The sequence below is a fragment of the Procambarus clarkii genome, chromosome 29 (genome assembly GCF_040958095.1).
Source record: "Procambarus clarkii isolate CNS0578487 chromosome 29, FALCON_Pclarkii_2.0, whole genome shotgun sequence".
In the NCBI taxonomy this organism is placed as follows: Eukaryota; Metazoa; Arthropoda; class Malacostraca; order Decapoda; family Cambaridae; genus Procambarus; species Procambarus clarkii.
Genome location: NC_091178.1, coordinates 18,964,036 through 18,986,263, shown reverse-complemented (window position 1 = coordinate 18,986,263; position 22,228 = coordinate 18,964,036). Strand labels below are relative to the sequence as shown.

General features: G+C 48.9%; 1 protein-coding gene across 1 annotated transcript in view; it reads left to right on the top strand.

Moving 5' to 3' along the window:
* Nucleotides 1-22,228, top strand: part of LOC123765117 (uncharacterized) — a 936,064-nt gene that overhangs the window by 381,215 nt on the left and 532,621 nt on the right. The gene's annotated exons all lie outside the window — the stretch shown is intronic.

Genomic DNA, 22,228 nt, shown 5'->3' with positions numbered 1-22,228 from the left:
GTGTTGGTGATGCTGGTGGTGTTGACGGTGTTGGTGATGCTGGTGATGTTGAGGGTGTTGACGATGCTGGTGGTGTTGAGGGTGTTGGTGATGCTGGTGGTGTTGAAGGTGTTAGTGATGCTGGTGGTGTTGAGGGTGTTGGTGGTGTTGAGGGTGTTAGTGATGCTTGTGGTGTTGAGGGTGTTGATGATGCTGGTGGTGTTGAGGGTGTTAGGGATGCTGGTGGTGTTGAGGGTGTTGGTGATGCTAGTGGTGTTGAGGGTGTTGGTAATGCTGGTGGTGTTGAGGGTGTTGGTGTTGATGGTGGTGTTGAGAGTGTTGGTGATGCTGGGTGGTGTTGAGGGTGTTGGTGATGCTGGTGGTGTTGACGGTGTTGGTGATGATAGTGGTGTTGAGAGTGTTGGTGATGCTGGTGGTGTTGAGGGTGTTGGTGTTGAGGGTGTTGGTGATGCTGGTGGTGTTGAGGGTGTTGGTGTTGAGGGTGTTGGTGATGCTAGTGGTATTGAGGGTGTTGGTGATGCTGGTGGTGTTGAGGGTGTTGGTGATGCTGGTGGTGTTGGGGATGCTGGGTGGTGTTGAGGGTGTTGGCGATGCTGGTGGTGTTGAGGGTGTTGGTGATGCTAGTGGTTTTGAGGGTGTTGGTGATGCTGGTGGTGTTGAGGGTGTTGGTGATGCTGGTGGTGTTGGGGATGCTGGTGGTGTTGAGGGTGTTGGTGATGCTGGTGGTGTTGGATATGCTGGGTGGTGTTGAGGGTGTTGGCGATGCTGGTGGTGTTGAGGGTGTTGGTGATGCTGGTGGTGTTGAGGGAGTTGGTGATGCTGGTGTTGAAGGTGTTGGTGATGCTGCTGTGTTGGTGATGCTGGTGGTGTTGATGGTGTTGGTGATGCTGGTGGTGTTGACGGTGTTGGTGATGCTGGGTGGTGTTGAGGGTGTTGGGGATGCTGGTGGTGTTGAGGGTGTTGGCAATGCTGGTGGTGTTGAGGGTGTTGGCGATGCTGGTGGTGTTGAGGGTGTTGGTGATGCTGGTGGCGATGCTGGTGTGTTGAGGGTTTTGGTGATGCTGGTAGTGTTGAGGGTGTTGGGGATGCTGGTGGTGTTGAGGGTGTTGGTGATGCTGGTGGTGTTGAGGGTGTTGGTGATGCTGATAGTGTCTAGGGTGTTGGTGATGCTGGTGGTGTTGAGGGTGTTGGTGATGATGTTGGTGTTGAGGGTGTTGGTGATGCTGGGTGGTGTTGAGGGTGTTGGTGATGCTGGTGGTGTTGAGGGTGTTGGTGATGCTGGTGGTGTTGACGGTGTTGGTGATGATGGTGGTGTTGAGGGTGTTTGTGATGCTTGTGGTGTTGAGGGTGTTGGTGATGCTGGGTGGTGTTGAAGGTGTTGGTGATGATGGTGGTGTTGACGGTGTTGGTGATGCTGGTGGTGTTGAGGGTGTTGGTGATGCTGGTGGTGTTGAGGGTGTTAGTGATGCTGGTGGTGTTGAGGGTGTTGGTGGTGTTGAGGGTGTTGGTGATACTGGTGGTGTTGAGGGAATTGGTGATGATGGTGGTGTGGGTAATGCTGGTGGTGATGAGGGTGTTGGTGATGCTGCTGGTGTTGAGGGTGTTGGTGATGCTGGTGGTGTTGAGGGTGTTGGTGATGCTGGTGGTTTTAAAGGGTGTTGGTGATGCTGGTGGTGTTGAGGGTGTTGGTGATGCTGGTGGTGTTGACGGTGTTGGTGATGCTGGTGATGTTGAGGGTGTTGGCGATGCTGGTGGTGTTGAGGGTGTTGGTGATGCTGGTGGTGTTGAAGGTGTTAGGGATGCTGGTGGTGTTGAGGGTGTTGGTGGTGTTGAGGGTGTTGGTGATGCTTGTGGTGTTGAGGGTGTTGATGATGCTGGTGGTGTTGAGGGTGTTAGGGATGCTGGTGGTGTTGAGGGTGTTGGTGATGCTAGTGGTGTTGAGGGTGTTGGTAATGCTGGTGGTGTTGAGGGTGTTGGTGTTGATGGTGGTGTTGAGAGTGTTGGTGATGCTGGGTGGTGTTGAGGGTGTTGGTGATGCTGGTGGTGTTGACGGTGTTGGTGATGATAGTGGTGTTGAGAGTGTTGGTGATGCTGGTGGTGTTGGGGATGCTGGGTGGTGTTGAGGGTGTTGGCGATGCTGGTGGTGTTGAGGGTGTTGGTGATGCTGGTGGTGTTGAGGCTGGTGGTGATGCTGGTGTGTTGAGGGTTTTGGTGATGCTGGTGGTGTTGAGGGTGTTGGGGATGCTGGTGGTGTTGAGGGTGTTGGTGATGCTGGTGGTGTTGAGGGTGTTGGTGATGCTGGTGTCTAGGGTGTTGGTGATGCTGGTGGTGTTGAGGGTGTTGGTGATGATGGTGGTGTTGAGGGTGTTGGTGATGCTGGGTGGTGTTGAGGGTGTTGGTGATGCTGGTGGTGTTGAGGGTGTTGGTGATGCTGGTGGTGTTGACGGTGTTGGTGATGATGGTGGTGTTGAGGGTGTTTGTGATGCTTGTGGTGTTGAGGGTGTTGGTGATGCTGGTGGTGTTGAGGGTGTTGGTGATGCTGGGTGGTGTTGAAGGTGTTGGTGATGATGGTGGTGTTGACGGTGTTGGTGATGCTGGTGGTGTTGAGGGTGTTGGTGATGCTGGTGGTGTTGAGGGTGTTGGTGATGCTGGTGGTGTTGAGGGTGTTGGTGGTGTTGAGGGTGTTGGTGATACTGGTGGTGTTGGTAATGCTGGTGGTGATGAGGGTGTTGGTGATGCTGCTGGTGTTGAGGGTGTTGGTGATGCTGGTGGTGTTGAGGGTGTTGGTGATGCTGGTTGTTTTAAAGGGTGTTGGTGATGCTGGTGGTGTTGAGGGTGTTGGTGATGCTGGTGGTGTTGACGGTGTTGGTGATGCTGGTGATGTTGAGGGTGTTGGCGATGCTGGTGGTGTTGACGGTGTTGGTGATGCTGGTGGTGTTGAGGGTGTTAAGGATGCTGGTGGTGTTGAGGGTGTTGGTGGTGTTGAGGGTGCTGGTGATGCTTGTGGTGTTGAGGGTGTTGATGATGCTGGTGGTGTTGAAGGTGTTAGGGATGCTGGTGGTGTTGAGGGTGTTGGTGGTGTTGAGGGTGTTGGTGATGCTAGTGGTGTTGAGGGTGTTGGTAATGCTGGTGGTGTTGAGGGTGTTGGTGTTGATGGTGGTGTTGAGAGTGTTGGTGATGCTGGGTGGTGTTGAGGGTGTTGGTGATGCTGGTGGTGTTGACGGTGTTGGTGATGATAGTGGTGTTGAGTGTTGGTGATGCTGGTGGTGTTGGGGATGCTGGGTGGTGTTGAGGGTGTTGGCGATGCTGGTGGTGTTGAGGGTATTGGTGATGCTAGTGGTTTTGAGGGTGTTGGTGATGCTGGTGGTGTTGAGGGTGTTGGTGATGCTGGTGGTGTTGGGGATGCTGGTGGTGTTGAGGGTGTTGGTGATGATGGTGGTGTTGGATATCCTGGGTGGTGTTGAGGGTGTTGGCGATGCTGGTGGTGTTGAGGGTGTTGGTGATGCTGGTGGTGTTGAGGGAGTTGGTGATGCTGGTGGTGTTGAAGGTGTTGGTAATGCTGCTGTGTTGGTGATGCTGGTGGTGTTGATGGTGTTGGTGATGCTGGTGGTGTTGACGGTGTTGGTGATGCTGGGTGGTGTTGAGGGTGTTGGGGATGCTGGTGGTGTTGAGGGTGTTGGCAATGCTGGTGGTGTTGAGGGTGTTGGCGATGCTGGTGGTGTTGAGGGTGTTGGTGATGCTGGTGGTGTTGAGGCTGGTGGTGATGCTGGGTGGTGTTGAGGGTGTTGGTGATGCTGGAGGTGTTGAGGGTGTTGGTGATAGTGGGTGATGTTGAGGGTGTTGGTGATGCTGGTGGTGTTGAGGGTGTTGGTGATGGTGGGTGGTGTTGAGGGGGTTAGTGATGCTGGTGGTGTTGATGGTGTTGGTGATGCTGGTGGTGTTGACGGTGTTGGTGATGCTGGAGGTGTTGAGGGTGTTGGTGATGGTGGGTGATGTTGAGGGTGTTGGTGATGCTGGTGGTGTTGAGGGTGTTGGTGATGGTTGGTGGTGTTGAGGGTGTTAGGGATGCTGGTGGTGTTGAGGGTGTTGGTGATGCTGGTGGTGTTGAGGGTGTTGGTGATGCTGGTGGTGTTGAGGGTGTTGGTGATGCTGGTGGTGTTGAGGGTGTTGGTGATGCTGGTGGTGTTGAGGGTGTTGGTGATGCTGGTGGTGTTGAGGGTGTTGGTGATGCTGATGGTGTTGAGGGTGTTGGTGATGCTGGTGGTGTTGACGGTGTTGGTGATGCTGGTGATGTTGAGGGTGTTGGCGATGCTGGTGGTGTTGAGGGTGTTGGTGATGCTGGTGGTGTTGAAGGTGTTAGGGATGCTGGTGGTGTTGAGGGTGTTGGTGGTGTTGAGGGTGTTGGTGATGCTTGTGGTGTTGAGGATGTTGATGATGCTGGTGGTGTTGAGGGTGTTAGGGATGCTGGTGATGTTGAGGGTGTTGGTGGTGTTGAGGGTGTTGATGATGCTGGTGGTGTTGAAGGTGTTGGTGATGCTGGTGTTGTTGAGGGTGTTGGTGATGCTGGTGGTGTTGAGGGTGTTGGTGATGATGGTGGTGTTGAGGGTGTTGGTGATGCTGTTGGTGTTGAGGGTGTTGGTGATGCTGGTGGTGTTGATGGTGTTGGAGATGCTGGTGGTGTTGACGGTGTTGGTGATGCTGGTGGTGTTGAGGGTGTTGGCGATGCTGGTGGTGTTGAGGGTGTTGGTGATGCTGGTGATGTTGAGGGTGTTGGTGATGCTAGTGGTGTTGAGGGTGTTGGTGATGCTGGTGGTGTTGGGGATGCAGGGTGGAGTTGAGGGTGTTGGCGATGCTGTTGGTGTTGAGGGTGTTGGTGATGCTGGTGGTGTTGAGGGTGTTGGTGATTCTGGTGGTGTTGGGGATGCTGGTGGTGTTGAGGGTGTTGGTGATGCTGGTGGTGTTGGGGATGCTGGGTGGTGTTGAGGGTGTTGGCGATGCTGGTGGTGTTGAGGGTGTTGGTGATGCTGATGGTGTTGAGGGTGTTGGTGATGCTGGTGGTGATGAGGGTGTTGGTGATGCTGGGTGGTGTTGACGGTGTTGGTGATGCTGGTGGTGATGAGGGTGTTGGTGTTGCTGGTGGTGTTGAGGGTGTTGATGATGCTTGTGGTGTTGAGGGTGTTGGGGATGCTGGTGGTGTTGGGGATGCTGGGTGGTGTTGAGGGTGTTGGCGATGCTGGTGGTGTTGAGGGTGTTGGTGATGCTGGTGGTTTTGAGGGTGTTGGTGATGCTGGTGGTGTTGAGGGTGTTGGGGATGCTGGTGGTGTTGAGGGTGTTGGTGATGCTGGTGGTGTTGAGGGTGTTGGTGATGCTGGTGGTGTTGAGGGTGTTGATGATGCTGGTGGTGTTTAGGGTGTTGGTGATGCTAGTGGTGTTGATGGTGTTGGGGATGCTGGTGGTGTTGAGGGTGTTGGTGATGCTGGTGGTGTTGAGGGTGTTGGTGATGCTGGTGGTGTTGGGGATGCTGGGTGGTGTTGAGGGTGTTGGTGATGCTGGTGGTGTTGAGGGTGTTGGTGATGCTGGTGGTGTTGAGGGTGTTGGGGATGCTGGTGGTGTTGAGGGTGTTGGTGATGCTGGTGGTGTTGAGGGTGTTGGTGATGCTGGTGGTGTTGACGGTGTTGGTGATGCTGGTGGTGTTGAGGGTGTTGGCGATGCTGGTGGTGTTGAGGGTGTTGGTGATGCTGGTGATGTTGAGGGTGTTGGTGATGCTAGTGGTGTTGAGGGTGTTGGTGATGCTGGTGGTGTTGGGGATGCAGGGTGGAGTTGAGGGTGTTGGCGATGCTGTTGGTGTTGAGGGTGTTGGTGATGCTGGTGGTGTTGAGGGTGTTGGTGATTCTGGTGGTGTTGGGGATGCTGGTGGTGTTGAGGGTGTTGGTGATGCTGGTGGTGTTGGGGATGCTGGGTGGTGTTGAGGGTGTTGGCGATGCTGGTGGTGTTGAGGGTGTTGGTGATGCTGATGGTGTTGAGGGTGTTGGTGATGCTGGTGGTGATGAGGGTGTTGGTGATGCTGGGTGGTGTTGGGGGTGTTGGTGATGCTGGTGGTGTTGACGGTGTTGGTGATGCTGGTGGTGATGAGGGTGTTGGTGTTGCTGGTGGTGTTGAGGGTGTTGATGATGCTTGTGGTGTTGAGGGTGTTGGGGATGCTGGTGGTGTTGGGGATGCTGGGTGGTGTTGAGGGTGTTGGCGATGCTGGTGGTGTTGAGGGTGTTGGTGATGCTGGTGGTTTTGAGGGTGTTGGTGATGCTGGTGGTGTTGAGGGTGTTGGGGATGCTGGTGGTGTTGAGGGTGTTGGTGATGCTGGTGGTGTTGAGGGTGTTGGTGATGCTGGTGGTGTTGAGGGTGTTGATGATGCTGGTGGTGTTTAGGGTGTTGGTGATGCTAGTGGTGTTGATGGTGTTGGGGATGCTGGTGGTGTTGAGGGTGTTGGTGATGCTGGTGGTGTTGAGGGTGTTGGTGATGCTGGTGGTGTTGGGGATGCTGGGTGGTGTTGAGGGTGTTGGTGATGCTGGTGGTGTTGAGGGTGTTGGTGATGCTGGTGGTGTTGAGGGTGTTGGGGATGCTGGTGGTGTTGAGGGTGTTGGTGATGCTGGTGGTGTTGAGGGTGTTGGTGATGCTGGTGGTGTTGAGGGTGTTGGTGATGCTGGTGGTGATGAGGGTGTTGGTGATGCTGGTGGTGTTGAGGGTGTTGGGGATGCTGGTGGTGATGAGGGTGTTGGTGATGCTGGTGGTGTTGAGGGTGTTGGTGGTGTTGAGGGTGTTGGTGATGCTGGGTGGTGTTGAGGGTGTTGGTGATGCTGGTGGTGATGAGGGTGTTGGTGATGCTGGTGGTGTTGAGGGTGTTGGTGATGATGGTGGTGTTGTGGGTGTTGGTGATGCTGGTGGTGTTGAGGGTGTTGCTGATGCTGGTGGTGTTGAGGGAGTTGCGGACGCCGGGTGAACATCAGAATAAAGTTAACTGCAGAAAGCGTTTTGGCCCATACGAGGAAGCTCCTATTTATAACCACTCAATCCCACTCATATACATGTCCAATCCAAGCTTGAAACAATCGAAGGACCCCACCTGCACCACGTTACGCGGTAATTGGTTCCACAAATCAACAACCCTGTTTCCGAACCAGTATTTACCCATGTCTTTCCTAAATCTAAACTTATCCAATTTATATCCACTGTTTTGTGTTCTGTCTTGTGGTGATAATTTTAATACCCAATTAATATTCCATTTGTTATAAGAACATAAGAATATAAGAACAAAGGTAACTGCAGAAGACCTATTGGCCTGCACGAGGCAGCTCCTATCTATAACCACCCAATTCCACTCATATATATGTCCAACCTATGCTTCAAACAATCGAGGGTTCCCACCTCCACCACATTACGCGGTAATTGGGTCCACAAATCAACAACCCTGTTACTGAACCAGTATTTACCCATGTCTTTCCCAAATCTAAATTTACCCAATTTATACCCATTGTTTTGTGTTCTGTCTTGTGTTGATACTTTTAATACCCTATTAATATCCCCTTTGTTAGGTCCATTCATCCACTTGTAAGCCTCTATCATTCACCCTTAACTCTTCGCCTTTCCAATGAATGCAATTTAAGCTATGTTTATCTTTTTTTATATGAAAGATTTTTAATTTGAGGAGTTAACTTTGTCATCTTACGCTGGACACGTTCAAGTGAATTTATATCCATTCTATAGTACGGCGACCAAAACTGAACTGCATAATCTAAATGGGGCCTAACCAGAGCAAGATATAGCTGAAGAACAACACCAGGTGTCTTATTAGTAATGCTTCGATTAATAAATCCCAGTATCCTATTTGCCTTATTACGAAGCTATATCTGGGTTACGAAGTTATATCCATTCATCAACTTGCACATCTCTATCGTGTCACCCCCCTAACTCTTCGCTTTTCCAGCAAATGTAATTTAAGCTTTGGCAATCGTTCTTAAGAACATAATTACATAAGAATAATGGTAACTGCAGAATGCCTATTGCTTCTTTGAGGCAGAAGACTCGAACCCATACTGCCAGGAGCAATGCAACTGGTATGTACAGGACGCCTTAATCCGCTTGACCATCACGATCGGACATAAGGAAGTGATAGCCGAAACTATTTGAACCACATCCCCGCCGGCACTCGGATGGTAATCTTGGGCATAGCATTTTATCAAATCACCTCATTCTTTGGGGCACACGTGAGGAAAACAAATGTGAAGGCTGAGGTCTCGGATTGGCGTGACGTCACAAGTGGAGTCCCGCAGGGGTCAGTTCTTGGACCAATACTGTTTCTGATATATGTAAATGATCTCCCAGAGGGTATAGAATCGTTTTTCTCAATGTTTGCTGATGATGCAAAAAGACCTAAGTCCCAGTCTTAGTCCCAGAACTTAGAGTCATGAGTTATGAAGAAAGGCTGTGGGAAATGCACCTTACGACACTGGAAAACAGAAGAGTGAGGGGAGACATGATCACTACCTACAAAATCCTCAGGGGAATTGACAGGTTTGACAAGGATAAACTATTCAACACTGGCGGTACACGAACAAGGGGACACAGGTGGAAACTGAGTACCCAAATGAGCCACAGGGACGTTAGAAAGAATTTTTTCAGTGTCAGAGTAGTTAAGAGGTGGAATGCATTAGGCAGAGATGTGGTAGAGGCGGATTCCATACACAGCTTTAAATGTAGATATGATAGAGCCCAGTAGGCTCGGGAATCTGTACACCAGTTGATTGACAGTTGAGAGGCGGAAACAAAGAGCCTAAGCTCAACCCCCGCAAGGACAAATAGGTGAGTACACAACGGGGTCCCCCCTCTGTGTGTGGGGGGCACTCCTCCTCTTTGGTTCTCCTAGTGGAGTCTGGAAGCTGAGTTGACAGTGAGTGGGACTCGTTATTCTGTGGCCCGGGTTCGATTCTCGGACAAGGCAGAGACAAATGGGCAGAGTTTCTTTTACCCCTGATGCTCCTGTTACCTATCAGTAAATAGGTACCTGGGATTTTGAGACCTGTTAAGGGCTGTTTCACGTGTGTGTGTATGGGGGGGGGAATTAATAGTTAGTAACAGTTGATTGAGTGACAGTTGAAAGGAGGACCGAAAGAGCGGAGCTCAACCCCCCGTAAGCACAACTAGGTGAATACTAGGTGAAAATACACACACACGCACAGTAGTAAGCCGCCGTTGGTGAGAGACACGCGTGTTAGTGAGGTCTGCGGAGATTCGTCAAATACTCGGGACATTGAAGGAGTATAGAGACTAAATCATAGTATTTGGTCTCTCGCAGTGTGTAGAAAGCAGGGTGCAACGTAGCATAGGCAAATCGCAAGCGATAAAGCGATACAACGAAGAAACCAAAGTGGAGCTAGTGGCATCACCGATGCATATACAGAGACTACAGGATGACCTGGACAAACTGGAGGAATGGTCTAGAAAATGGCTGCTAAAGTTCAACTCAGGAAAGTGTAAAGTAATGAAATTAGGCGAAGGGAGCAAGAGGCTGAACTCAAGGTACCATCTGGGAGGTGAAAACCTGCAAGAGTCAAATAGAGAGAAAGATCTGGGGGTTGATATCACACCAAACCTGTCCCCAGAGGCCCACATCAAAAGGAAATCATCAGCGGCATATGCTAGACTGGCCAACATAAGAACTGCCTTTAGAAACTTGTGTAAGGAATTGTTCAGGACCCTGTATACCACTTATGTCAGACCAATCCTGGAATATGCAGCTCCAACCTGGAGTACATACCTAGTTAAACGCAAGATAAAGTTAGAGAAGATTCAGCGGTATGCCACCAGGCTCGTCCCGGAACTGAGAGGAATAAGCTACGAGGAAAGGCTAAAGGAGCTGAACCTCACGTCCCTGGAAAACAGAAGATTAACTAGAGACATGATAACCACCTACAAAATTCTCAGGGGAATTGACAGGATGGATATAGACAAACTCTTCAGCACGGGTGGAACACTAACAAGGGGACACAGGTGGAAACTTAGTACCCAGATGAGTCACAGAGAAGTTAGAATTTTTTTTTTCAGTGTCAGAGTAGCTAATAAATGGAATGCACTAGGAAGTGATGTGGAAGTGGAGGTGGAGGCTGAATCCATACACAGTTTCATATGTAGATATGATAGAGTCCAGTAAGCTCAGGAATCTGTACACCAGTTGATAGACAGTTGAGAGGCGGGACCAAAGAGACAAAGCTCAACCTTCGCAAGCACAATTAGGTGAGTACAATTAGGTGAGTGTGGAGACCCGCGTGGAGCGACCTGACCTGACGGCCAGCGTGGGACGACCTGACCTGACGGCCAGCGTGGGACGACCTGACCTGACGGCCAGCGTGGGACGACCTGACCTGACGGCCAGCGTGGGACGACCTGACCTGACGGCCAGCGTGGGACGACCGCCGTGTTACTGCCTGGTTGTGCTTGTTGGGTGGAGACTGGTACCTAGGTGCCCCTCTCTCTCTCAAGTCTTCACCAGTGTGCAAGGTTTATATAAAATCATATTGTAGTTACATATAATACATTTCATTTGATAATAGAATAGTAATCTTGATAGATTGATAGAGAATGAGGCTGTAACCTCACTGTGAGCTCTTGTTGGGACCTGAATTGTGCTGTTAATCCCTACACACACACACACACACACAAATCAGGGTAACACCCCCCCCCCCCGCTTTCTTCCCCCAACACGTCAACTGGACTTTATAGATATTGATATACAATCTCCCTCCTAAGCCTTCTCTGTCTGTCTGTCTCTCTCTCTCTCTCTCTCTCTCTCTCTCTCTCTCTCTCTCTCTCTCTCTCTCTCTCGTCCTCTCTGTTCTCTCTCGTCCTCTCTGTTCTCTCTCGTCCTCTCTGTTCTCTCTCTCTCTCTCTCTCTCTCTCTCTCTCTCTCTCTCTCTCTCTCTCGATCCCCCTGCCTAACCCTATCAAAACATATTTATGTTAGCCCAAGTTTTGGAGGAATTCAGGAGGGAAATGCATGGAATGAGGATTACAATTAACAACCAGCAAAGTGAGCTGACATCAGCAAGGGAGGAGATTAAATCCCTCACAGAGAATAATAATGAGGCTGAGCTTCAGATGATCATCCAAAGGGAAGGTGGGAATGTTACATTGGCAGGAAATGCCTCTGTACCTGAAACATTTGCGGAAATACTGAGAAAGAGCTCAGAAGCAATGGACACAGTGAGGGAGGTAGCCATGCAAGCAGCTACCTCACAGGAAGCAGCAAGGTGCACCAGTCAACTGCTGGAAAGAAAAAGATCAGTGGTAGTTGTAGGCATCAAAGAACAGGAAGGATCCAATAGGCAGGAATGGAATAGCTAGGACAGAGAAGCAGTAAATAGGATACTGAAGGGGTTACAGATGGAAGGGGCTGAACAAAACATTGAGAAGGTTTTCAGGTTGGGCTAGTACAACAAGAACAGAAAACGACTAATAAAGGCGGTGTTTGCAAACGAGACCACGAAGGAGGTTATTCTAGAGAGGAAGAGTCATCTGCAGTATGTGGAGGAAAACAAAAAAGTATTCCTCCAGAAGGACAGGACGAAGGAGGAGAGAGCCAGGGCAGCAGAGGCAAGGAGGAAGCACAGGGAGAGAGGAGTAAACCAGGAAATCACAGCCCCAACCACACCAGTCCCAGAGACAAGACCCACAACTAGCATCCCAGTGTTACGAATCCGGATCCAGCGTCCGAGCCTGGAGCAGTGACAAACACGCCATCTGTGGGTCAGCTCCCGAAACCCCCGCCAAACGAACGACGACACCTAGTGAGGACAGCGTGTACTGGCCTCGAGGACCAGTTTCCAGTCTGGTTCAGCGCTCAACACCGCCGCTCCTGACCTCTGGTGAGGTGGTGCTCCGACGACAGCGCCATCTAGGGAGTGGATATGTCGGGCGTTTGTATCTGAGCCTGTGAGTGTGGTGTATTAGTGTCCCAGTTATTGATGACGTGTCTGCTTACAGAGCCGACCTGGGACCACTGTGTTGAAGGTGGAGTCAGTCTACCCGAGGCAGCCAGTCTCCATACAGTGAAGTTTGCTGCAGCTGTCGTGACGTCGTCCCCCCGGAAGAACACTGTGGTGTGTTAAGCCTGCCAGTGGAGTGGCAGTGGAAGGATTTACCCGGGACCGACGGTTGGAGACGATAATCCACTGGGGTATTGAGGACAGGAGGGTGATTGGTGATATCACACGAGACTCCTGTCTAGGGCGTACCCCTTTTACCGCTCGTGGAGTGGCCGTACCAGCCTTGGTGGCTCAGTACCTGCCAGCAGACCTGCTGGACGTGTGGTTGACGGCCTCCACGACGGTGCCCCCAGTGGACCTGTGTTGTGGCTGACCTGTGGCCAGGGTAGACTCGGCGTTCTCAGAGGACACGTCTTGAGGCCACGAAGAAAGCGCCGCGGACTCAGCACCTAGCTTCAAGGATCCATAGTCTCCAGCAGAAGACTACAGTGCTGATCCCCTTTGTAAAGTGTTAATACCCCTCCCCCTTGTGTACGTTTTACTTTTATATATTTAAATGGTGATGGTTATATTATATTATATTAAGTTCTTACCTTTCTTTCCCTACTCCCTTTAAGTTACTTGCGTCACGGATCGCATCCCTTGATAGCCTCTACTGGCTTGGGGCCGGATATATATCTTCCTCTAACTACACCAGAGTAAGAACCCCGTTGCGTCCCGAGAGGGCCGTAACATAATTGGCATCCCCAGCGGGATCCGTCCCCTTGTTAAGTATGTTTGACAGGGGTGGTGAAGTGGCGTAATCCCTGTATATAATTCCCCCTGTGTGTGACGATTGTGACGTTATACGTCCTGTGCGGTGCTCAGAGTGACTAAGTGCGATATTGTGCAGTGCGGTGCTCGCTGTGATTAAGCGATTAAGTGCAATATTGACTAGTGCGGTGCTCAGTGATTCAGTGCAATATTGTAGAGCGAAGTGTTCGCTTGGATTCAGTGCAATATTGGGTAGTGCGGTGCCCGAAGTGATTACGTGCAATATTGGCAAGTGCAGTGTTTGGTGCGATAAAGTGCAATATTGGCGTAGAACAGTGCTCGGTGTGTTAAGTGCTAACGTGTAAGCAAGGTGTTAAGTGCTAAGTGTTCCATCTGTGACAATGGCAGACAAAGCTACCATCGATGATCTGGACGATGTTCAGGCTTTTCTGAACAGAGTGGACTGTCTTGCCAGATTAAAGTATCTGAGCAAACCGGAACTTGTACTAGTGAGCGCCTACCTGGAGATAAAGATCCGTGCCAGTGATTCCCGTGTGGAGATCCTGTCCAAGGTTCACCGGCACCTGAAGGCAGAAGGGAAACAGGAAGGCGAGACTCCTAGTACAAGGGAAGGTGAGGAAATAGCTTCCACAGAAAAGGAAGATAAGGGCAGTGACATTGACAGTGATGCAGGTGAGCTTAATATCAGCTTCCTAACAGTCAAAATGCGTGCCCTAGAGATTAATCGAGAAATAGAGTGGAAGAAATTAGAAATGGAAAGAGAAAGACAAGATAAAGAATTGGCGATGAGGCGTTTAGAATTAGAACGAGAAAGAGAGAGAGAAGAACGAGAAAGAGAACGAGAAGAACGAGAAAGAGAAGAGAGACGAGAGAGAGAAGAACGAGAAAGAGAGAGAGAAGAACGAGAAAGAGAGAGAGAAGAACGAGAAAGAGAAGAAAAAGAAAGACAGAGACAACATGAACTAGAAGTATTACGATTAGGCGCTGGACAGAGACAAACTGGAGTAAGCGGTTTCGATCCGGTAAGGAATATCAAAATGGTCCCCAAATTCAACGAGAGAGAAGTTTCGAAGTTCTTCGCAGCCTTCGAGAAAGTCGCTGCCTCTTTGGAGTGGCCAAGGGAGAATTGGGCCATCATGATACAGTCAGTCTTGACTGGGAAGGCCCAAATCGCCTACTCTACGTTATCCTTTGACGACTCCGGCGATTACGATATGGTGAAGAAAGTGGTGCTCATGGCGTACCAATTGGTACCTGAGGCATATAGGCAAAAGTTCAGAAACCTGAAGAAGACCTCAGAGCACACTTTCACCGAATTCGCCACCATCAAGGAGCGACTTTTTCAAGAATGGTGTGCCTCTCGGAAGGTGGAGACCAAGGAAGACCTCGAGCAGCTGATTCTGCTCGAGGACTTCAAGGATTGTTTGTCTGTAGACCTGAAGACGTACTTAGAGGAACAGCAGGTAGAGACCTTGAGTGCAGCAGCCACCATGGCTGAAGAGTATATCCTGACTCATAGGCCGTCTGCTAAGTACGTCCCGAGGAATTACCAGCGCCGGTTTGACAGACCTCACGACGAAGAAGAAAGACCCGTCCCACAAAGTGCTAAGAAGACGCCCCCAAGTGGCCCCCGAAGAACAAGTCCCAGTAGTCCGAAACACCGTAGTCCAAGGAGGAATATGGTGTGCTGGACTTGTGGGCAGAAAGGGCACATAGCTGCTAGGTGCCGAGGTAGAAGAGGTGGCAGCGCACGAAGGGAGGTGATGTTGGTGAGCTGTGTTACATCACCAGTAGGAAACCAGTCTACGACGACGCAGGAAGGACCAAGTTTGTTGGCCCCTCACACTTCAACCGGGTATGTAACGAGTGATCATACTGGTAGATCAATTGTAGTGCTCAGAGATAGTGGAGCAGCCCAGTCCCTGATCGTGAAGAGCTCGTTACCCGAGGGAGTAAGTGTGGATGGGAGACCAGAGGTGATCCTGGTTGGGTTTCCTAGGACGCAGTACATCGCCCCCTTAGTGCCAGTACATCTTGATTCGCCTTATTTCAGCGGCACATGTGAGTTGGCAGTAGTCGATACCCTCCCTGTGGCTGGGATTGACGTGGTACTAGCCAACGACTTGGTGACCGATTGGAGCATCAATCTTCCCAAGATTGTCGACGAGTCTACCAGAACAGCAAGGTCGGAGGTGTCTACAGGCAATGGTAATGTCCAGGTAAAGACAGACCCGGATGTAACTATGTTTAATTTGTCCTCTCGCCTACAGATTGAGAGCGTTCTAGCAGTGTCTCCTGATTCTCTCGACAAGGAACATGAAGTTAAGAAGGCAGAGGTACCTGAGCACGAAGAGAGGCCTTGTGTGCAGGCACCCACAGATACCAACGAGTCTGGAGCGAAGGCGGATGTGTACTTGCGGTATGGCAAGGTACAGCGTGTATTGAACCAGCCAGAGATTCCCCAGACTTCAGAGGTATGTGAGGTGTGTTCAAAAGGTCTAGTGCCCTCTTCGGTCCAAGCCAGGCTAGTGGATGTTGCCGGCTATGGACATGACTGGCTCGGGAAGCATATCCCTCAGTTGACCCCATGTTTCTTAGCAGTATTTTGTTTTGTTCTCCTATGTGCTCTCTGTGTTCTCAGTAAGGATCAGTGGACGACCCGAAGGATGATGGCTCCCGTGAACATCGAGAAGAGGTCCCTGGGATTAGAGATTTGCACTGCAAGTGTTGCAGTTGAAGAAGGGACCTGGGAGGTAATAGATGATACAGGAGGTACGATATGTGATAATGTGAGTGACTGTTTCCGACAGGTTGACACCCCCCGCGTGACTGCTGAGCCTCAACACAGCGTTATACGGAACGTTGGTTGACCTGACGGGGGCAGAGCGAATGCCATCTTCGGTGAGCAAGCAGCCCTGTTGGAACTAGGTGTGGACCTAGTAGAGGAGTGTATAGTAAGTACTGACTTGCCCATTGTCGCTATCACTCTGAATTATCAGACCCCTGTATTCCAGGTTCCTGTCTCCCTGAAGGACCATCGGACCGGTACCAGAAATGCCGTCTGTGATCAGCCGTCATCGGTGCCTCGACGCAGAGAAGTGTCGAGTCACCCCAGATCGTGTCTACACGGATCCTTACTAGAGAGGTGTGAAATGATGCCCCTGCTTGACATCGCAGTGGAGATGTGGGAGACGTGGAAGATTACGTCAGGCAGATCATTGCCTTCTATCTGCAAGCTCCCGTTGTGCCGGAAATGGCAATTAGGACAGTTCTGTAGACGTGACAGCCTCGACATCCCAGATTATAAAGCATGTGTGTCCATTTGGAGTTGTGTCGTCGTACTAATTTGGTTTGTGTTTCTTTTTATAGAACCCCAAACCAAATTCTTTTTGGTGGGGAGGTGTTACGAATCCGGATCCAGCGTCCGAGCCTGGAGCAGTGACAAACACGCCATCTGTGGGTCAGCTCCCGAAACCCCCGCCAAACGAACGACGACACCTAGTGAGGACAGCGTGTACTGGCCTCGAGGACCAGTTTCCAGTCTGGTTCAGCGCTCAACACCGCCGCTCCTGACCTCTGGTGAGGTGGTGCTCCGACGACAGCGCCATCTAGGGAGTGGATATGTCGGGCGTTTGTATCTGAGCCTGTGAGTGTGGTGTATTAGTGTCCCAGTTATTGATGACGTGTCTGCTTACAGAGCCGACCTGGGACCACTGTGTTGAAGGTGGAGTCAGTCTACCCGAGGCAGCCAGTCTCCATACAGTGAAGTTTGCTGCAGCTGTCGTGACGTCGTCCCCCCGGAAGAACACTGTGGTGTGTTAAGCCTGCCAGTGGAGTGGCAGTGGAAGGATTTACCCGGGACCGACGGTTGGAGACGATAATCCACTGGGGTATTGAGGACAGGAGGGTGATTGGTGATATCACACGAGACTCCTGTCTAGGGCGTACCCCTTTTATCGCTCGTGGAGTGGCCGTACCAGCCTTGGTGGCTCAGTACCTGCCAGCAGACCTGCTGGACGTGTGGTTGACGGCCTCCACGACGGTGCCCCCAGTGGACCTGTGTTGTGGCTGACCTGTGGCCAGGGTAGACTCGGCGTTCTCAGAGGACACGTCTTGAGGCCACGAAGAAAGCACCGCGGACTCAGCACCTAGCTTCAAGGATCCATAGTCTCCAGCAGAAGACTACAGTGTTGATCCCCTTTGTAAAGTGTTAATACCCCTCCCCCTTGTGTACGTTTTACTTTTATATATTTAAATGGTGATGGTTATATTATATTATATTAAGTTCTTACCTTTCTTTCCCTACTCCCTTTAAGTTACTTGCGTCACGGATCGCATCCCTTGATAGCCTCTACTGGCTTGGGGCCGGATATATATCTTCCTCTAACTACATCAGAGTAAGAACCCCGTTGCGTCCCGAGAGGGCCGTAACACCCAGCAACACCAGAGGGGAGGGCAACACCACAACCCCCCCCCCCCTTCATAGAAACCCTCCCTTTTCCTCACCCTACCTGCCTTCACTCAAATGCTCACCCAACCCTCCCTCCCCCCACCCCATTCCCACCATGTCCCCATCCTGCCTTTCCCCCTTCATCCCATACCCTCCATATACCTCCTCCCCCCTGACCCCGTATCCTCCATGTCCCCCTATCTCCCTACCTGTCCCCCCTTCCTTTAACCCCCCCCCCCTCCAACATCCTCTGAGACCCTGCAAACCACCTCACAGATCTTCACACCCAAGGAACAGCTTTTCCCACCAGCAGAATGCTCGCCAAGAAGGGGACAAGAAAATGAACAGAAGTGAGTTTCAAGGCAATATACAATAACATAGATGGGATTACAAATAAAACAAGTAAACTTGGAGAATGGGCACTAGAAGAAAACCCAGACATAATAGCACTCACAGAAACAAAGCTAATGAAAACCATAACAAATGCAGTGTTTCCACGGGACTACTATGTAGTGGGGAAAGAGAGAGAAGGGAGAGGAGGAGGTGGTGTAGCTTTGCTGATAAGAAAAGGTTGGAGTTTTAAATAGTTGGTTAATCAGGGCTGTGAAGGTTTCAGTGACTACATATCAGGCACAATAGGAACTGGAGGACAAAAAATTATTTGAGTTGTCATATATAACCCCCACCAAACGACAGAAGACCCCAGACAGGAATATGATAGAAAAAACATGGCCACCATCAACATAATAGAGCAGCTTCTGTGGCTAGCAGGAACGGATCCAGACTACTAATCATGGGAGACTTCAACCACGGGAAGATAGAATGGGAGAACAGACTCACATGGAGAACCAGACCCATGGAGAGCTAAGCTGCTGGACGTGGCAACAAGAAACTTTCTAAGTCAACACGTAAAGGGACCGATAAGAATGAGAGGGGAGGATGAACCAGCTATGCTTGATCTGATATTTTTCCTAAATAAGTCAGATATAAGGGAAGTTAAGTTGGAAGCCCCCATGGGAATGAGTGATCATAGTGTATTGATCTTTGAGTACCTGGTAGAGCTAGGAATTATCTTCCCCAAAAAAGAACTAGGAAACAAAGGGCTGGCATACCGAAAGGAAAACTATGACAAGATGAATAAATTCCTAAGGGATATACCATGGGACACAGAACTCAGAACTAAGTCCTTACAAGACATGATGGACTATGTCACCCAAAAGTATCAGGAGGCAGTAAACAGGTTTATCCCGGCCCAAAAGAAAAAAATGAGAAGCAACAAGAAGAATCCATGGTTTAATAGGGTAAGCATGGAAGCAAAGGAACTGAACAAAATAGCGTGGAGGTACTTCCAAAATAAGAGGAAAGCAGAAGGCAGAGAGAGAGAGATACCAGAGAGCCAGGAATGAGTATGACACTATGAGAAGAGAAGCAAAGATACAGTATTAAAATTATATAGCAAATAATGCCAAGACCGAACGAAAACTGCTCCACAGACACATAAGGAGGAAAACAACAGAGAAAGAACAGGTGATGAAACTTAGAATGGGTGAGGAAAGGTACACAGAGAATGACAAAGAGGTGTGTGAAGAACTCAACAAGGGATTCCAAGAGGATTTCACAATAGAACGACATGAAGTCCTTGAGCTAGGAGAGGTGGGAGTAAACAAGGAGGCAATGGAAGAAGTTCGAAATTACCAGAGATCAGGTTAAATGACATCTGTTGGATCTGGACTTGAGAAAGACTGTTGGTCGGGACGAAATCTCACCATGTGTACTGAAAGAGTTTGCAGAAGTACTTTGCTTGCCACTCTCCATGGTGTATAGTAGGTCACTTGAGATTTGAGACTTACCACAAATATGGAAGACGGCTAATGTAGTCTTAATATACAAAATGGGAGACAGGCAAGAGGCACTGAACTACAGGCCAGTGTCCTTGACTTGTATACCATGCAAGGTGATGGAGATCACGAAGAAAAAAACTAGAAGCACATCGGAGAGAAGGGACTTCGTGACAAACCACCAATATGGGTTCAGGGAGGGTAAATATTGCCTCACAGGTTTAATAGAATTCTTCGATCAGGTGACAAAGATAAAGCAAGAAAGAGAAGGTTGAGCAGACTGCATTTTCTTGGACTGTCGGAAAGCCCTTGAAACAGTTCACCCATAAGAGGCTGGTGCATAAGTGGGAGAAACAGGCAGGAGTAAATGGTAGGGTGCTGCAGTGGATAAGAGAGTACCTAAGCAATTGGAAGCAGGGTTCCCACAGGGCTGTGTACTCGTACCTATCCGGTTCCTGATATACGGTAATGATCTCCCAGAGGGTATAGACTCATTCCTCTCAATGTTTGCTGATGCAAAAATTATGAGAAGGTTTAAGACAGAGGAGGACTGCTTTATGCTTCAAGAATACCTCGACAAACTGAATGAATGGTCCAACAAACGGTTGTTAGAGTTTAACCCGAGCAAATGTAATGTAATGAAGATTGGTGTTAGGAGCAGGAGGCTAGATACAAGGTATCATTTGGGAGATGAAATTCTTTTAGAATCAGAGAGAGAGAGAAAGACCTGGGGGTTGGTATCACGCCAGACCTGTCCCTTGAAGCCCAGATCAAGAGGATAACATCAGCGGCAAATGCAAGATTGGCCAACATAAGAAAGCCCTTTAGAAACTTGTGTAAAGAATTATTCAGAACCTTGTATACCACGTATGTCAGACCAATTATGGAGTATGCAGCTCCTGCATGGAGTCCATATCTCGTCGAGCTTAAAATTAAATTGGAGAAGGTTCAGACGATTGCCACCAGACTAGTGCTCGAAATGAGTGGCAGGAACTATGAGGAGAGACTACGGGAATTAAACCTCACGTCACTGAAAGACATGAGAGTTAGAGAGGACATGATCACCACATAGATGATTTTCAAAGGAATTCATAAGGGAAACAAAGACAGTTTATTTAACTCAAGGGGCACACGCACCAGGAAACACAGGTGAAAACTAAGTGCCCAAATGAGCCATAAAGACAGTTGAAAGATTTTTGCTTAATGCCAAAGTAGTTAATAAATGGAATGCATTAAAAAGTGATGTGGTGGAGCAAGACTTAATACACAGTTTCAAGTGTAGATATGATAGAGCCCAATAGGCTCAGGAATCTGTGCACCAGTTGATTGACAGTTGAGAGGCGGGACTAAAGAGCCCAAGCTCAACTCCCGCAAGCACAACTAGGTGAGTGCACATAATGGAATGCTTTAGGAAGTGATGTGATGGAGGAAGAGTCCATGCACAGGTTAACTGTGAACTGTGATAGAGTTCAATAATTTCACGAGTCTGTACACGAATAAATTGACAGTCGAGAGGAAGGACCAATGAACCGAAGGTCAACCCCCCACAAACACGACTAGACGAGTGCAACTAGGTAATTACACATACACTTTACATGATAAAGAGTTCAGGGAAGACGGGACACTTTGGTAATTAACTACACTCTGTAATTATCTACACTTTGGTAATGACACACACACGCACACACACACACACACGCTGCGCTCAGGTGTTATAGTCTTGAGGGCCTTGCATCGATTTCCGGCAAAGGTAGAAAGCAGCCCGTCTTCCAAACATAGACCCAAAAGTGATTCCATACACCCGCCAAACTCCCTGTTTATGAATGAAACGCGGTTTACACACGACTCGTAACTGATTTCGTTCGAACACTTCCGGAACAAGTGCTTCACTGACGAATTTTGTTCGAACCACAACGCTAAAAATGCTTCACCCACGTACTACAAATACAAATAATCGTCAATAGAACCTAAACACCAAACCTAACCTATGCCTATATATGTACAATCTGCTAATATATATTATAATATTACTTTAGATTTGAGAAAATTCCCATTTTGAATGAACAGCATGTAAAAGTTTATGAATGCGTGTGTGGGGGTCGACTGCTGGATGTAATGGACATCCAGCAGTCGATGGACGAGTAAAAAATGCTTCACCCACGTACTACAAACACAAATAATCGACAACAGAACCTAAAGACCTAACCTAACCATTACCTAAATATGCACAGCTTGCTAATATATAACAACATTAATTATATTTGAGAAATGTTGAATGAACCGCATGTTAAAATTTATGAATGCGTCTTTGAGGTCGATCGCTGAATGGAATGAACTTGGTCTGAGGATGGGTTACAGAAACAAAAATGGGCAGAATATATTTCACCTGATGTGCCTGTTCCCCTAACAGTAAACAGGTACCTGCGAGATAAACAACTGCTACGGGTTGCTTCCTAAGGGTGTGTATGTGTGAGAAATATGTGGAAGATATGATAGAGGAAAATTTGTGGAGAGGCAGGACATTAGACAATCATCAGTTTGAAAGGCGGAGTCCAAGAGCTAACAGCTTGATTCTGCAGGCACAAATCTATATAAATAAAAATGTAAATGTTCGTTTGTTCAAAATCGCTAATCTCCAAAAGTTCTTCACCGATTCCTTAGAAATTTTGACACAAAGTTCCATTCGAATATGAGTGTGTTTTTATATGCCTACTATATAGATGCCACACCTGTGACAGGAAAAAAATTAGATTTTTTTTAAAAACATGACCTCCGATGAACGTAATAGCAACACACGTTATTCTAAATATGTTACGATTCCATTTCATTGTTTACGATTGCATTGATAAACTGAATTTTCATAAATTTTGATTTATTTTCATTTTGATTTAATTATTTTGTGTGTTATTGCATTGGAATTTAGCTGTGTTGTTTACCATACCATTTATTTCGTGAGATTAGTTTATTTTGTTATTTTTTCAATTTTTTCATTTCGTTTTTTTAAATGTTTTATATACTGTGTCAGTGATGGGAACATCAGATCATTTGATGTTCCCAGTTTCCTGATTGGAATATCAGATCATTTGGGAATGCATCGTACGAGGGAGTAGGGAATGATGGGAGGACGAGGGGAC